Here is a 17,592-nt window from a genome sequence, read left to right as displayed (position 1 = left end):
TACTGACTTACACTCCTAGTTATTGAGGGAATTAATGAGCTCTAACTTTTCTATCAGAAAAAAAAAAAAAAAACAGGGGATAAATGCCTAAATTTTTTTTAAAGATTTTATTTATTTATTTGACACAGAGAGAGAGATCACAAGTAGGCGGAGAGGCATGCAGAGAGAGAGGGGGAAGCAGACTGCCTGCTGAACAGAGAGCCCCATGGGCGCCTTGATCCCAGGAACCTGAGATCATGAACTGAGCCAAAGGCAGAGGCTAACCCCACTCAGCGACCCAGGTGCTCCCCGAAAATTCTTAAATCAAATTTTTGGAAGAAACTTCTTTGTAGTATCTTACCTTTTTCAATGTCAACCAATTAATCAGCACTGGATTTCACCCAACTAATGGAATGATCACATTTTAAATTTCATTACCTCTTAACTCTAAGATGTTACAGTTAAACTCTCCCCTCTGATCAAAACCTCTTTTCTTTGCACGTCAAGAATTTCTTTGGGGGGCCTGTTTGGCTCAGTGGGTTAAAGCCTCTGCCTTCAGCTCAGGTCATGGTCCCGGGGTCCTGGGATTGAGCCCCACATCAGGCTCTCTGCTCCACCAGGAGCCTGCTTCCTCTTCTCTCTCTGCCTGACTCTCTGCCTACTTGTGATCTCTGTCTGTCAAATAAATAAAATAAAATAAAATATTTTTTTAAAAAAAGAATTTATTTTATTTCTGAAGCTACTTTCATACCCATCATGATCTGAGTAGACAGTCTTAAGATTTCCACCTGCAAAGTAGGTACAACTCAAAGCACTGTGCCACATTGTTTAAGAGAATCAAATAGGAGTTCTTTTTTAGTGTCTGCCATTTAAATTACTAAGGAAAAAAATGTTAAACTCTTGCTTTTATTCAATGTTTCACTGTGAATGAATAAAAAAGTAATTTAAGCTCTTCTATATGGTCATCTACATAATGATGTAAACAAGTAAGGGACTGTAAATTTATTCATTGAAAATTTGAGTGCCAGCCTACAACAGACAGTTTAGACAACTGCACTGAAGGGAAAATAAACTTGTCAATCACAAGAAAAAAATCTGGGGAAAACCACAAATACATGGAGGTTAAATAAAAGCCTACCTAGACAATCAATGAGTCGAACAGGAGACAAAAAAAAAAAAAAAAAAAAAAAAAAAACCTTTTTCAAAATACATAGAAATAAATGTAAGTGAAAACATAGTGGTCTGAAACCTTTGGGATACAGCAAAAGCGGTTCTAAGAGAGAAGTTTATAGCAATAGAGCATTACCTCAAGATGCAAGAAAAATCTCAACTAAACAACCTAACCTTATAGCTAAAGGAGCTACAAAAAGAATAACAAATATCTAAAACCAGCAGAAGAAAATAATAGACTAGAGCAAAGGTGATATAAAAACTAAAACAAAAGAGCGATCAATGAAACCAGGAGATGCTTCTTTGAAAAAAAATTGAGAGAACTGATAAATCTCTAGTGAAACTTATGAATAAAAAAAGAGAAAGGGCTCAGATAAATCACAAATGATAAAGAAGAAATAACAAACACCACAGAAATGCAAATCATTATAAGATAATTGTATGAAAAACAATATACCAACAAATTGGACAACCTAGAAGAAATGGATAAATTTCTAGAAATACATAAACTACCAAAACTGAAACAAGAAGAAATAAAAAATTTGAACAGACAGATAACCAGCAAAGTAATTACATCAGTAATCAAAATAACTCCCAATAAACAAAAGTCCTGGACCAGATGGCTTCACAGATGAATTCTACCGAACGTTTAAAGAGGTGTTAATACCTATTCTTCTCAAACTATTCCAAAAAATTGAAAAAGAAGGAAAACTCAAATTCATTCTCTGAGGCCAGGATTACTCTGATTCCAAAACCAGATAAAGACAGCACTAAAAAGGAGAACTACAAGACAGTATCTTTCATAAACATAGTTGTAAAAATCCTCAACAAAATTCTAGCAAAAAAATCCAACAATACATTTAAAAAAGTCATTCACCATGATCAAGTGAGATTTATTCCTGGGTTGCAAGGGTGGTTCAATATTTGCAAATCAATAAGCATGATACATCACATCAATAAGAGAAAGTATAAGAATCATATGATCATTTCAACAGATGCAGATAAAGCTTTTGACAAAGTATAACATCCATTCAAAATAAAACCCTCAACAAAGTTTAGAGGGAACATAAAAGGCCATCTCTGAAAACCTCATAGCTCCATCGTCCTCAATGGGGAAAAGCTGAGAACTTTCCCCTAAGGTCAGGAACAAGACAAGGACGTCCACCCTCACCACTTTACCTCAACATAGTACTGGAAGTCCTCGCCACAGTAATCAGACAACAAAAAGAAATAAAAGGCATCTAAATCAGAAGAAGTAAAACTTTCACTATTCGCAGGTGACAAGATTCTTTATGTAGAAAACCTAAAAGACTCCACCAAAGAACTGCTAGAACTGATCAATGAATTCAATGAAGTAACAGGTTACAAAATCAACATACAGAAATCTGTTCCAAAACTGTACAGCAATAATGAAGCAGCAGAAAGAGAAATTAAGAAAACAATCTCCTTTGCAATTGCACCAAAAATAATAAGATACGTAGGAGTAATTTTAACCAAAGAGGTGAAAAATCTGTACTCTAAGAAGTATAAAAACCTGATGAAAGACATTAAAGATGACACAAAAAAATGGAAAAACATTCCATGCTCATGGATTAGAAGAACAAATATTGTTAAAATATCTATACTACCAAAGCAATCTACATGTTCAATCCAATCCCTATCAAAATACCACTAGCATTTTTCACAGAGCTAGAATAAACAGTCCTAAAATTTGTATGGAGCCACAAAAGATTCCAAATAGCCAAAGCAATCCTGAAAAAGAAAAGCAAAGCTAAAGGCATCACAATTTCAGACTTCAAGTGATATTACAAAGCTGTAGTAATTAAAACAATATGGCATTGACACAAAATCAATAGAACAGAATAGAAAACTCAGAAATAAACCCACAACTTTATGGTCAACAAATCTTTGACAAGCAGGAAGAATATCCAATGGGAAAAGGGCACTCTCTTCAACAAATGGTGTTGGGAAAACTGGACAGCTATATTTGGAAGAATGAAATGATCACTTTCTTAAACCATACACAAAAATAAATTCAAAATGAATTAAAAACCTAAATATGAGACCTGAAACCATAAAAATCCTAGAAAAGAACTCAGGCAGTAACCTCTTTGACATCAGCCATAGCAACTTCTTTGTAAATCTGTCTCCTAAGGCAGGGGAAACAAAAGCAAAAATAAACTGCTAGGATTATATCAAAAGCTTCTGCACAGTGAAGGAAACAATCAATGAAACTAAAAAGCAACCTACAGAACAGGAGAAGGTATTTGCAAATGACATATCTGATAAAGGGTCAGTAATGAAAATATATAGAGAACTTATAAAACTCAACCCCCCCAAAACAAATAATCCAGTTAAAAATTGGGCAGAAGGGGCACCTGGGTGGCTCAGTGGGTTAATCCACTGCCTTCAGCTCAGGTCATGATCTCAGGGTCCTGGGATCAAGCCCCGCATCGGGCTCTCTGCTCAGCAGGGAGCCTGCTTCCTCCTCTCTGTCCCTGCCTCTCTGACTGCTTATCATCTCTCTCTGTCAAATAAATAAATAAAATGTTTAAAAAAAAACTGGGCAGAAAACATGGACAGACATTTCTCTAAAGACGTACAGATGGCCAACAGACACATGAAAAGATGTTCATCATCATTCAACATCAGGGAAATGCAAATCACAACTACAATGAGAGATCACCTGTCCCCTATCAGAATGACTAAAATCAACAACACAAAAAACAACAGGTGTTGGTGAGGATGTGAAGAAAAAGGAACACTCATGCTCTATTGGGAATGCAAACTTGTATAACCATTGTGGAAACCAGTATGGAGGTTCTTTGAAAAGTTAAAAATAGAACTACCCTCTGATCCAGCAACTGCACTACCAGGTATTTACCCAAAGGATACAAAAACTCTAATTCAAAGGGATACATTTACCTCTATGTTTATTGCAGCACTGTTTACATTAATAGCCAAGATATGGAAACAATTGTCCATCGATTGATGAATGAATAAAAAAGATTATATATATATATATATAGAGAGAGAGAGAGAATGAAATATTATTCAGCCATTAAAAAAGAATGAAATCTTTCCAAAGCTAGAGAAAGCTATGGCATGGATGGGGCTAGAGAGTATAATACTAAGTGAAGTAAGTCAATCAAAGAAAGACAAATACCATCTCATTTCACTCATAGATGGAATTTAGGAAACAAAACAAACAAGCAAAGGTGAAAAAGAGACAGGAACAAATACAGAAACAGACTATAAATTATAGAGAACAAACTGATGGTTACCAAGGAGGAGGGTGATGGAGGGCGGAGTGGCTTAAATAGGTGATAGGGATTAAGGAGTGCACTTGTGATGAGCACTGGATGATGTATGGAATTGCTGAATTACTATACTGTACCCCTGAAACTAATATAATACTGTATATTAGCTAACTGAATTTAAAAAAAAAAAACTTACAGAAAATATTTGAGTGTCTGATATGAGTTAATGTGATCCCATTTAAAATGCATGATCATACTAGTCAAGTAAGTCATCAATGCTGCTGGGCAATCACTGTTTTCAAGTCCCTTCACTCTCTCTTTCTGCCAGACAATGACTATAAGCTCTTCTCTCTGCTGAAAGCCTAGAACCTTCTACCCCAATCCTTTCTTTCAGCTGATGTTTCCTACTTCACTTAGAAATTAGAATCAGTCAAAAGACCTCTACAGAGTCCACTATGGCATCTACCACCAAGCAGATCCTCTGTCCCTCCTTCCTACCTATCACCATAGGAAAGCTACCTATGCTCCTGCACAAAACCAACCTCTCAGCTTTTACATGTGATCCCAACCCATCCAACCTGTTCACAAATGTTACTGGAATTCTCTTCTCAAAAACATCTTTCTTTATTTGCTACTGGGGAGAATTCCCTTCAGCATAAAATCATGATGTGCATGGCCGCATAGTGGTACAACCATTATATAAAAAATATATCTATATCAGCACCCTCCTTCCTCTTTTAAATACTTATCCATTGCCTATTCCTCTTTGTAGCAAAACTCTTCAAAAACAGTTTACTTGGTCTCTGGTTTCTCTGCTTGCACTTTCCCTCAGACCCATTCCAAGGAGGTATTTGCCCTGAACACTTCACCAGAACTACTTCTATCAAAGTCTCTACTGACTTTCACACAGCTAAATCCAAAGGTTAATTTTCAGCTCTAATCTGACCTTATGGGTCATCAGTATTTGACACAATCAATAATTCTATCTTCCTCAGTATTTCTTCTTTGCTTGGCTTCCAGGCCACCCACACTCTCTTGTGCTTCTTTTCTATAACATTGGTCACTGCTTGTCAGTTTTCTCTGCAGGAGCATCATCTTCTCCACAACCTCCAATGTTGGTATGACCCGGAGCTCTCTCCTAGGTCCTCTTCTCCATCAACCTTCACTCTCTAATGATCTCATTTATTCTCATGGCTTTAACTAACATCTGTTTGCTGATGATCCCCAGTTTTAAAACTCTAGCCCAGATCCCTTCCCAAATTCTGGAAGTATCCAACTGCTTACTCAATATTCTCCTTGAGTAGTTAATATCTAGTATCTCAAACTCAGCATGTTCAAAACTAGACTCTTGATCTTTCCCCCTCAAACCTGTTTTAAAGAGCAAAAAACCTGAAGTAATCTTTGATACCCTCTCCCTCTCTTTCTCTGAATAAAATTCAGTCCATCAGAAACTCCTGCTGGCTCTATCTTAAAACATATATCCCAAAGCCAACCAGTTACCACTCTCCATCTGTCACTGTTCTGGAACAAGCTACCACTGTCATCTTTATCCCAGATGACTACAATCGCCTTCTTCTAAATAGTGTTCTTGTTTCTATGTTTACCCTGTCCTCTTTCTAGTCTATTCTCAACACAGAGAATAGAAGGATCATGTCATTCATCTCCTCAAAAGTCTCCAAGAGCCGCTAATCTCAGAGTAAAAGCCCAAACCTTTAAAATAACCTAAAAGGCCCTATGTTTTCCAACCTCCCATCAACTACCCCTCTGATTTTAACTCCCGTTACATCCACCTATGCTCACAGCACTCAAGTAACATTGGCCTCCTTTCTGCTTCCTGAGCACTCCAGGCATGCTTCCACTCTGGATTCTATATCCGATAGCTCCTTCTTTCCAAAAGGTGCTCTTGTCCCATAAATCCACTTGCCTAACGCTCTTGCCTCTTTCAAGTCTTGATCAAATGTTTCCCGCTCTGTCCAGCCTATACTGACCACTCTTTGTAATACTGTAAACTGCCCTATCCCAAGATAATAGTCCCTCTACTTTTCTTCTTATGCACTTAACCATCTTTGGACATTCTATACAATTTATTTCTTTTATTTATTATTTGTGGTTTGTCCCCTTTCACTAAAAACTAAATCCCAAGACTGTAAAGAAGCTTTGTTCACTGACAGTACAGCCTTAGACCCAGGCAGGACAAGTCCTTGTCCCAGTGCCCTCACCTTAGAGAAAGTTGATTCCTCCAGCTGTCTTAGCCACACCCAGAAACCTCATACTAGACCACAGTCCCAGTACCAGGACCCCAGAACTCCCTGCCCCAACAGCCTTCGCAGGCTTCTTCTAAGGGCCCATTGCCCTAAAATGATACTGCATCACTAGTGTGAGCAAAGCATAGGCCCTAGTGGTGGCCAAAGGGAGGCTGCCAGCAGGGTATATAAATGCAGCTGGAATGTGCCAGCTGGAGTGTCCACGGCCATGCAAAAGGCATCCACAGCAAAGACAAACCAGGGCAGGGAGAAACAAATGGGGCACACAGAGGTTCCTGGGAAAGGAGATAGCCCTTTTTAGGCCACGATAACCTGATGACAATCTCAAAGAAGTCCAAGAATTCTAAACGGAAACCTATCTTTACAGGTGTTTATAAAGATACATTTGTCACAATAAGAGAACAAAGCATATTATATTTAGCAGCTTGTTAGTTTTATCTATAATCTTCAGATTTAGGCAGATGGTATGTTGTTTTAATGGATCGCCTTGTGTCTCCCCAAATTTCATATGTTGGATTCCTAACTGCCACCACAGAACGTGACCTTATTTGGAACAGGGTGACTGAAGATGCAATTAGTTAAGATGAGATCACACTAGCATAGGGTAGGCCCCTGATCAAATATGACTGCTATTTTTATAAAAGAGGCAAATTTGGACACAGACTTAGACATAGAAAGAACACCACATGAACATGAAGGTAAAGATTGGATTGAGGCATCTGCAAACCAAGGAATGCCAAAGATTGCCAGCAAACTCCCCAAAGCTAGGAGAGAAGCACTAAAAATTGTTAGGAGGAATCAATCCTGCCAAATCCTTAACTTCAGACTTCCTGTCTCCAGGATAGTGAGACAAAAAAAAATATCTTTTGTTTAAGTCACTTGGTTTGTGGTCCTCTGTTATAGCAGCTGCAACTAACTGGGTCTACAGAAGACTACATTGGGTCTTCATCTGTTTTCCTGTTTCAGCCCCACAAATACCTGGTACATAGTTGATGCCCAGTAAGTATTTGTGAATTATTGCCACAATAAATGACTAAATGACCCACCAGTGAACAAGAAAACCAAAATCCCTAATATTGATTTTCACTCATACAATCTTTTAAAGCTCCTTTAGTCTTTTTTATAAATGTACTTTATTTGTTCCCTACAAGAAATCTAATGAGATGGGGAAGGGAGGAATTATTATATCCTTAGAGAATAATGACATTCAAATGTCTCATCATAGCATCATCTTCCCATTCAAATGAAATTTTCATTGGAATGTGTGCATGTGTATGTATATGTGTGTGTGTGTGTGTGAGAGAGAGAGAGAGGGAGAGAGGGAGGGAGGTATTTTTTTAGTGGGGGAGGAGCAAAGGGAGAGAGAGACTCATAAGCAGGCTCCACATCCAGTGTGGAGCCCAAAATGGGGCTCAATCTCACAACCCTGAGATCATGACCTGAGCCAAAATCAAGTCAGATGCTTAACTGACTGAGCCACACAGGAGCCCCAAAAATGTATTTTTAAGTTAAGTGGATGTGAGGGACCCAAAGCATTCAACAATTAGCCACCCTCTCAACACCCTCCCTAATTGTCTATTCTGATCTTAAAATCTCCTGAGAAATTCCTGATCTTAAAAATTTCCACAGAAAAGTAAGATATCTCAAAAAACACAAGCTAAAAGAATTGGAAGATCAGGAGAGCCTGGGTGGCTCAGTGGGTTAAGCATCTGCCTTCGGCTTGGGTGGGATTGAGCCCCATGTTAAAGATCCCTGCTCAACAGGAGTCTGCCTCTCCCTCACCCTCTGTCCCTCCAAACCTCACCTCAAGCTCACTCCCTCTCTCTCTCAAATAAAAATAAAATCTAAAAAAAAAAAAAAAATCTGAAGATCTCAGATACAACGTAGCTACTGGTAACAGTTAAGTAGTTGTGGTACCAGAGACCCACGTCCAGCAAACATAGTTCAAGGTCAGGATTTGATTCCCAGAGGGAATGGATTATTGGGAGGGCCCCACTATTTACATATTATCCAGACTAGAAGTGAAGACTTGATAGCACTTGGAAGAAATGCTAACGACTAAAGCAACTGCTCAGCAATCTCAGCCCTATATTGCAACACACATGTCACAAATTAAGATATATTTTATTTCCAAGCCAGGATCTTGTGTGTTCTGAAAATATTTTAGTTGAACTGAAAAATCCTAACTAAAGCTTTTTCTTCAGAAAGAATGTTGAGGCCAACACTTCAACATTAACACAGAAGTTTCAGTGGATCAAAACAGACTGCTTAGACTTTAGGCTTTGGAAAGTGTGGGCCATGTGAATTTATTAATTATGGTAGTTTATAATGGCGTATAGTACACCAAATGACTGGTTTTTATCATTAAATGGATGTAGCATTACACCTTAGGCATTCATGAGTACAGACCACAGAAAATTTAGTCCCTGAAACAAAATAGACTCTAAGGAAAGACAACTCTTTTTTTATTTTCTTAAATAAGCTTTTTAAGCATTAGGTGATAAAAGAACATTGGCAGAGGACCTGGGTGGCTCCGTCAGTTAAGCATCCAACGCTTGATTTTAGCTCAGGTCATGATCTCAGGGTGTGAGATCAAGCCCACTGGGAGTCTGCTTCTTTCTCCCTTCTCTCTCTCTCCATCTCCCCCCTACCCCCCACCCTGCTACTCTTGTGCACATATGCACACACGCGTTCACTCCTTCTCACTCTCTCTCAAATAAATAAATAAATCTAAAAAGAGAGAGAGAGCGAGCATTGGCTGCTTTCTTTAATGGATTTCTTAGCAAGATCTCTAAATACTAGGGCAGAAATTTGAACAGTGGCTGAATTCAAAATATGCTACAAATTTTACTGGAGTTGTATTTTAAAATTCCTAGCTACAGACAGGAGCTTGCCTATTACACTAACTTCCCCAAATTGTGTTCTTCTGTATGTGTGTGTGTCTGTGTGTGTGTGTATGCTATTCTGAAATGCACATAGGGTGATAGAGCAATGGAGGAGACAGAACCAAACTCGAATTCATGTGGCATGACCATTAGACCGCCATTACTTCAACAAAACAGTTTCAAGCCGACTCTGCATTTGATCATCAAAGAAACTCTCATTATTGGAGCTCAGAGGTTGAAACCATGGCTGCAGTCATAAAAAGAATGTTGATTGTGTTAATATTTAAATCAAAAGGACTAGGGACTCTTTTTATAAAGAGATTATGCCCTCTTCCTAGGCTGACGTCAAAAAATAATTGACTGAGGTTATTAAATGCTCCAAAATTGAGAAAGCAATTTAAAGTTCTGTATCTGTCAACCCATGGCTCTGAGACTCTGATTTTCCATAGGAGCCAAGAAGAAATTAGAGTAGCTTAAATAGGTGCTTCTTTCTTACCATCAGAACAAGGTAATAGAAGAAGGAAAATAAAATAGAGGATGTCAAACTGTGTAGTAATGAGAAAGATATTTCCTTAAAAGAAATATTGAGATCTTAAAACATAGGCTGGGCAGACATGAAGGAGAACTCAGATGCTAAGAGCTGGGAGAAAGAACTACAAAGTTAAAAAGGTGATAGCACTCGAGTCTAACTTCTCTGAAGGAAGGTGATAGAAAAGGGCAATATATTTCAGTTGTTACCAGTTCAGAAAGGAAGACTGGTAACTACAAAAAAAATCAATCAGATCAAAAGAGGAAATGCCTTGGAGAGCAGATATAATGACATCCTGGAGAGAACTAAGGTGAGAATTTTTTTTTAAAAGATTCCTCTTAAAGCAGCAGCATTTTGTAAGAACAACTGGCAAACCATCTCTTAAAAACTAGGACAGAGCCCTGAAGTGGTTAAGAAAATTTGATCAGATTTGAGAAGGAAACCCCAGAAGATAGGGGTAAATGACTCCAAGAATTATTGTGTGACATTCAGAGGAATAGAATTATTGCCACGGGGGTGGCATATTTGGAAAAGATATTTGGAAAATTTATGGAACTGGTATTCTAAAGAAAAATTAAACAAAGGGAAAACTGGAAAACTTACTAAAAGGAATTCAGACAAGATGATAATAGGTCAAGTCTTGATCTTGAGCACATATTGGTCTAATAGGAATAGTACCTTTTAGGTGGGGCTGTTTTACTCAAGAGGGTTATGATAGTCAAAACTTGTTTGAAAGGGTTGTGTGACAAACATGGAAACTCACTGATTTCATCTTTCTCAAGGCAAAACTCTGAAAGTAGAAAGTAAGAAAAACAAATATCTGAGCCAGAGGGCAAAGACAAAGGGAAAAAGGGACTGGGGTCCAGGAAACAATGTTGTCCCTCTGTGAGCTAGAGATGTAGAGAAGCCAGAATAAGAAGCTGAATACAAAGTTACAAACCCAGCTGAAACAATGTGAAAAGAATAAGATATGGAAACAATAAATGAAAACAAAATGCCAAAGACTTTAACTGAAGAAAATACTATTCAACACTTGTAAAATTTAAATCTGAGGAAAGAGTTTTTTCAAGATCAGATGCAAAAACACTAATCATCATTATTGTTCATAGACCTCAGCCACAGCTTCAGGTAAGGGATCTGCCTCCAGGGATTCTCCAACTGAAACAAACATGGTGAGGGGGGTGAAGATATTCCCTAGGACAGGAGCCAAGTGGAAGAGCTCCCAGTGACCAAGGTTGAGACGGGTTGAACAGTAGTATTAGTTCGTATCCCAAAGTATAAAATAGTTATCCATGAGTCTGTATTGATATGAATGACTGCATGAATAAATAAACGTTAAAAGAGAGAGAGAGAGAGAGAGGACAAATCTCCCATGCAGAATTCCAAATAATTAATGCAGATATTCTGCCTTCCTGAACTTGAAACATAACGACCCATTCTTTAGGTATGGGTTGAGCATAGTGACTTCCTCCTAAAGAATGTATGGAAAGGCGGTGGGGAAAGTAGTTTCTGATGGAGAAACTTAAACACTAACTCAATCAGATAATGAAGATCAATATCAACAGTGAAAAATCATGGTGACAGTATGCACATTTGGTAAGATTTGATTAAAATGACCTCTGAGGTCTTCCTTCCAAAAACTCATAGCCTCAGTCTACTCATGAGAAAAACATCAGTCAGACTCAACTGACAGACATTCTACCAAATACTTGACTAGTAATTTTCAAAACTGTCAGGTTCATCAAAACCAAAGAATACCTGACAAACTGTCACAGCCAAGAGGAACCTCCAGAGACATGACTTGCAAATGTAATATTAGATGGGACTCTGCAACAGAAAAATGACGTTAGGTAAAAACTAAGGAAAATTGAATAAAGAATGAACTTTAGTTAATAATAGTGGATCAGTATTGGCTCATTCATCACAACGAATATACTATACTAATATAAAATGTTAATAATATTAGTGGAGAGTGACATCAGTGAAAGTAAGGGAATAAGGAACTCAAAAGGACCATCACTCCACAAAAAACAAACAAACAAACAAACAGAAAACAGAAAAAAAAAATAAAAACCCTGGCAAACACTGTCAAAATCAATTTTATTGGAATTATGGAAACAAATCAAAGACTACTGAAAAAAGAAAAAAAGACATGCTTAATCAAGAGAAAACAAGTGAATTTTGATAACAGTTCTGTAGCATTTAAATTACCCTAGTCCCACCCCCAATCCCCAGCTTAGTGGTCCCATTAAAGACAATAGCTCACATCCCTGGTGTAGATTCCTAATACGGGAAGAAGCAGAATAGGTCTTACTCTAAAGAACTGTGGTTGTTTTGAGCTATCTAGTGTTTCCTGAAGAACAGGCTCAAAGGGCTTGTCTTCATTTCACCCACCTTAGAACTCTCCCAGGGCTGAGGTGGCTGCCCAGGGAACATTTGTTGAAAACATTCAAGAGCAAATGTGTTAACACTGCTGCTGTGGACATTGGATAACAATGGGGCACACAATAGACCAACTGAAATGTCTAGAAAGAAAGGGTAGGGAATGAGATGATTTGGAGAACGAGGGTATTGAAAAACTTTCACATGTACATGGGAATCAGTAAGACCCACACATGCTCAGGCCAAGAGCTTGTTCCAATAAGACCTGTGAATGCACAAAGCTCTCATCCCTGGCTGACCTTCGGGCTCTACGCAACAAGAAGTGAAGGCTAAGACAAAGCTGCAAGCATCCTGGCTGAGTGTTGAAGGCCCCCTCCAACATACACACAGAGCCCATATATACAAAGACTGGATTTTTAAATTAAAAAAAAAAAATTGGATTCAATAGTTTGAGGAAATTTTTGTCAAATCACTAGTGGATCACCAAGTAAACAGAACAGGGACTTTAGGGAACAGACACAATAAAAAATACAAACTACAAAACAGTGCTCACTTCAGCAGCACATATACTAAAATTGGAACGATACAGAGAAGATTAGCATGGCCCCTGTGCGAGGATGACATGCAAATTCGTGAAGCGTTCCATATTTTTCACTTATTTGTGGAGCATAACAAATAGTGTGGAGGACAAGGGGAGTTAGAGAGGAGAAGGGAGTTGGGGGAAATTGGAAGGGGAGGTGAACCATGAGAGACAATGGATTCTGAAAAACAATCTGAAGGTTTTGAATGGGCGGGGAGGTGGGAGGTTGGGGGAACCAGATGGTGGGTATTAGAGAGGACACGGATTGCATGGAGCACTGGGTGTGGTGCAAAAACAATGAATACTGTTACGCTGAAAAGAAATTGAAATAAGTAAGTAAATAAATAAATATATAAATAAATAAAATAGAACTTGTCTTTAAAAAAAATACTTAGCCTTTATGTCTTTTACACTTCTTGTTTTTGTTTTTGTTTTTTTCTTTTTGTTTCTATGCACACTTTTTTAAATCTCCCCATACTGCAGTATGGAGACAGTATCTGACCTCTCATTAAGTTCACTATGTCTTTTTTTTTTTAGCTATGCCTAATCCACTATTAGCCATATTCACTGATTAACTTTACTTGTTATAATTATCACTTTAGGATTTCTATTTGTTCTTTTTTATTGTATCTAGAATTCAGTTGGAATTTTAGATCTTGTTATTTAATTCCCTCAACATAGTAATCATTATAAAATTCATGTGTAATAAAATCAACATCCACATAATGAAAAAAAATAAAAGCTACAAAACACTAGTCCAGAAAATTCACTAAACAAATAGCTACTATAATAAAAAGCAGCAACAAACTTCAAAGAAAAGGAGAAGTCTGGTTTCTAGAGTTGTCACATTATAAAAGTCAAAATGTCCAAACTTCAACAAAAAATTATAAGTCATACCAATAAACAGGAAAGTATGTGCTATACATGGGGGGGGTAGAAATTAATAGAAATTGTCCCTGAGAAATCACTGGAGTTGGGAGACAGAGACTTTAAAAAAACTTTTAAAATATACTCAAAGAGCTATCACATACAACAAACGAAAGGAAACCATTAGAATGATACCTTACCAAATAGAGAAGGTCAATAAAGAAATAATACAAAACAGACACCAGGAATTGGCAGAGTTTGGCCTTGGGGAAAAAAAAAAAAAGATATATATATATATCTTCAGATATATATAAAAAAAAGATATATAGATATAGATATAGATATAGATATCTATATCTATATCTATATATAGATATATCTTCAGACATTGTTGCCTTTGCCTTTGCTTTTGCCTGAGTTTCTTTCTTAGTTAACGTGTTTGTTCACTAACTCCTGTAGTGAGAAAGGGGAAACAAACTAACATTTGTTGAAGATCTATATGCATGAGGCACTCTGCCCATAGTGCGTGATTTAGTCTTCACAGTAAGATAAGCAATGGTATCTCCATTTTTAAAAAAAGAAAAGAAAAAAAAAAGAAATCTCAAAAAAGTCAAGAAATATTTTTGAACCCAGTAGTCAAACCCAGTTCTAGCCTGAATTCAAAGTCCATGCTCTTTCTACCACAGCACTCTGCGTGAAGTTGAAGGGAGTCGCCCACAGCTCTAGATTCCTTTCCTAGTGAACAGCACAAGGTAAGGAATTGGGTGGGGAGCACTTTGGATCCCAAGGAAGAATAGAAGTGATAGGAAAATTTTTTTATCTAAAGTCTACCTTCAGGAGATAATACCTAAAAGATAATCAGATTCCTGATATTGTCAAAATGAATATCTATTTAACATCTTCTTAATTATGTTTAAACAAACAAACACCTGTCTCTCAGTCTCAAATTGTATTATGAGAAATGTCCCCCTCCACCTCCTCATTATCCTAACCTCCTGTGCCTCCCAGAAACCACCGGAGAGTGGTATTTGCGAGAACAACCATACCTTCAATACTGTCTTCTATAGAATATCACATTAAAGATGTTACTCTTAAAGTTGTTACTTCTTCTTAAGAAGAAACACACATACAATTTTTCTATAATAGATTTCTATTCATCAGGAAGCTCCCCACTGATGATAATTCCTTGAAAAGTTGGAGAATCTAGGAATACATCTTTGTCATTTTACCAGTTTTAACAGTTTACTAAGCTGAGGTGATTTAAAAGAAGAACATTTTTGAGAGCCAAACCTTGCTCATCTATTGGAAACCAGCTGGAACCCAACCTCCATACACACACAGCATCAAAATTACTCAGGTGAGACAGGAACTGAGAGCAACCCTAGCAGCACTAGCCTTTCCCACCCCTGGAGCCCTGGAGCTGCAGCCCTACACACCCCTGCCTTCCTCAAGGAAACCGTGAGTGCTGGACCTCCATCTCTGACACCCTGAAGACAAAAGACCTACGCCCTGGGGAAGCCCACAGAACAGAGTGTGATTCATCTTTCATTGTCAAGGCTCTTCTCACTGCAGAGTAACTCACTGCCAGCCCACAAGAAAGAGATTTGTCCCTCTCTGGGTAGAAGTGCTCAAACTCCAAAGCTTGCTGCCTGGGCATGCTGCCTGCTGACATGCATTTCAGGCCTGCCCTGGCTCTGATTCACATCTACTCTCACATCAGGACACACAAGTGCAGAGGAAGCTTACCTAGCAAAAATTCTGATTGATCTTTTTTTAGATTTTCAATTACAAATGTGATCAGAGATGCCCCCCTCCCCCAAAACCATTTGTTGCAGGAGAAAATTAATCCTAGAGAAGCTTTAGGGGAGTAATCAGGGTAGCATCTCCTGTTGGAAAAAGCTAATGCAAACATGATGATAATACTGACAATAGCTAATATGTATGGGCACTCATGTTTCAGGCACTGTCTCAAATTCTTTACATTTTTTACATACATTTACATTCTTTACATACATTTGTCGATACAATCCTTGTTACAATGTTATTATCTTGATACCCCTGATGTGAAAATAAAAAGAAAAAAAAAAGTTAAGTAATTCTCCCAAGGTCCCTCAGCTAGTAGGTAGCAGAGCCTATGAACCTAAGAAATCAAATGCCAGAATTCATCCTCTTAATCACTGAGCTATATTCCATTTCAATTATATTTACATTTTTTATCCTTATTTTTTATCCTTATTATGCACCAGACACAGTAGTAGTAAACATTTTATATATATTATTCCAGTTGATCTTTATCATAAATCTGGTAGGCATTACTTATCCTCATTTTCTAAAAATCTAACTCATATGGAGGGGGTGGCAGAATGAGCAAAATAGGGGGAGGGAATTAAAGGTGCAAACTTATAAAATAAATAAGATAATATAGAGCATAGGAAACATAGTTAATAATATTGTAACAACTTTGTATGGTGACAGATCACCAAGGTGATCACTTGTCAATGTATATAAGTGTTGAGCCACTACATTGCACACCCGAACTTAATATAATATTGGATGTCAACTACACTTCAATAGAAATAATATCTAAAAAAATTAAAATAAAGAGGTCAGACTGGTTTGGAGCTGAAACCACATACAGAAATCTAATTCATGTTCTCAGCAAGATCTAGAAGATACTGTCTTAGCTAAGATACTGTCTTAGCTCAGGCTGCTAGAATAAAATACCATAGACTGAATGACTTAAAAAACAGACATTTGTTCCTCACAGTTCTAGAAACTGGGAAGTCCACAGTCAAGGCACCAATAGATTTGGCTCCTGATGAGAGCTCTCCTCCTGGCTTGCAGACTACCACCTTCTCATTATAACCTTATATGGTGAAAAGAAACTCTCTTGTGACCCTTTCTCCTCCTATAAGCACACAAATCCCCTCACGGGGGCTCTGACCTTATGACCTCATTTAAATTTAATTACCTCCCAAAGGCTCACCTCCTAATAAGACCACAGTGGGGACTAGGGCTTCAGCAGACGAATTTTGGGAGGGACACAAACATTCAGTTTGATATGATAATATATCACATCAATGAGTAGAAATATGCTACCTTAAAATAAGATCAATATAAAAATAAAGTGTTTCGGGAAATAACATTTTTCAAAAGTTATCTTATACCCAATTGCTACATTTCCACAATTACAAAACTTACATATACCACACACAAGCAACAAGATTATTTGGTTCAGAAACCTCACTTTTAAAAAGAAGTAAATTGGGACGCCTGGGTGGCTCAGTGGGTTAAGCCGCTGCCTTCGGCTCAGGTCATGATCTCAGGGTCCTGGGATCGAGCCCTGCATCGGGCTCTCTGCTCAGCAGGGAGCCTGCTTCCTTCTCTCTCTCTCTCTGCCTGCCTCTCCATCTACTTGTGATTTCTCTCTGTAAAATAAATAAATAAAATCTTAAAAAAAAAAAAAATAAAAAAAAAAAATAAAAAGAAGTAAATTGGCAATGAGAGGTAAAGTGCTCTACCAAGACAACTTCAATATATTATTTTGAACACATTTCTTAACCTCTTTAATTTTTAGTGTCTTTATATGAAAAAATCTTCTGGGATTGCCATGAGGATTAAACTAGGTAATGCATATGAAACACTTAGCACAATGCTTGGAATATTGTTGGTACAT

General features: G+C 37.6%; 1 non-coding gene across 1 annotated transcript; it reads left to right on the top strand.

The window, feature by feature from the left end:
- The first annotated feature begins 13,014 nt into the window (after window positions 1–13,014).
- On the top strand, window positions 13,015–13,121 carry LOC131839969 (U6 spliceosomal RNA). The gene has a single exon (XR_009357091.1). It is a non-coding gene; the product is annotated as a U6 spliceosomal RNA (small nuclear RNA).
- Window positions 13,122–17,592: the final 4,471 nt, after the last annotated feature.

Source organism: Mustela lutreola, chromosome 8 (genome assembly GCF_030435805.1).
Source record: "Mustela lutreola isolate mMusLut2 chromosome 8, mMusLut2.pri, whole genome shotgun sequence".
Classification (NCBI taxonomy): domain Eukaryota; kingdom Metazoa; phylum Chordata; class Mammalia; order Carnivora; family Mustelidae; genus Mustela; species Mustela lutreola.
Note: the sequence above shows the minus strand (reverse complement) of the source record. Positions and strands in the feature narration are given on the sequence as shown.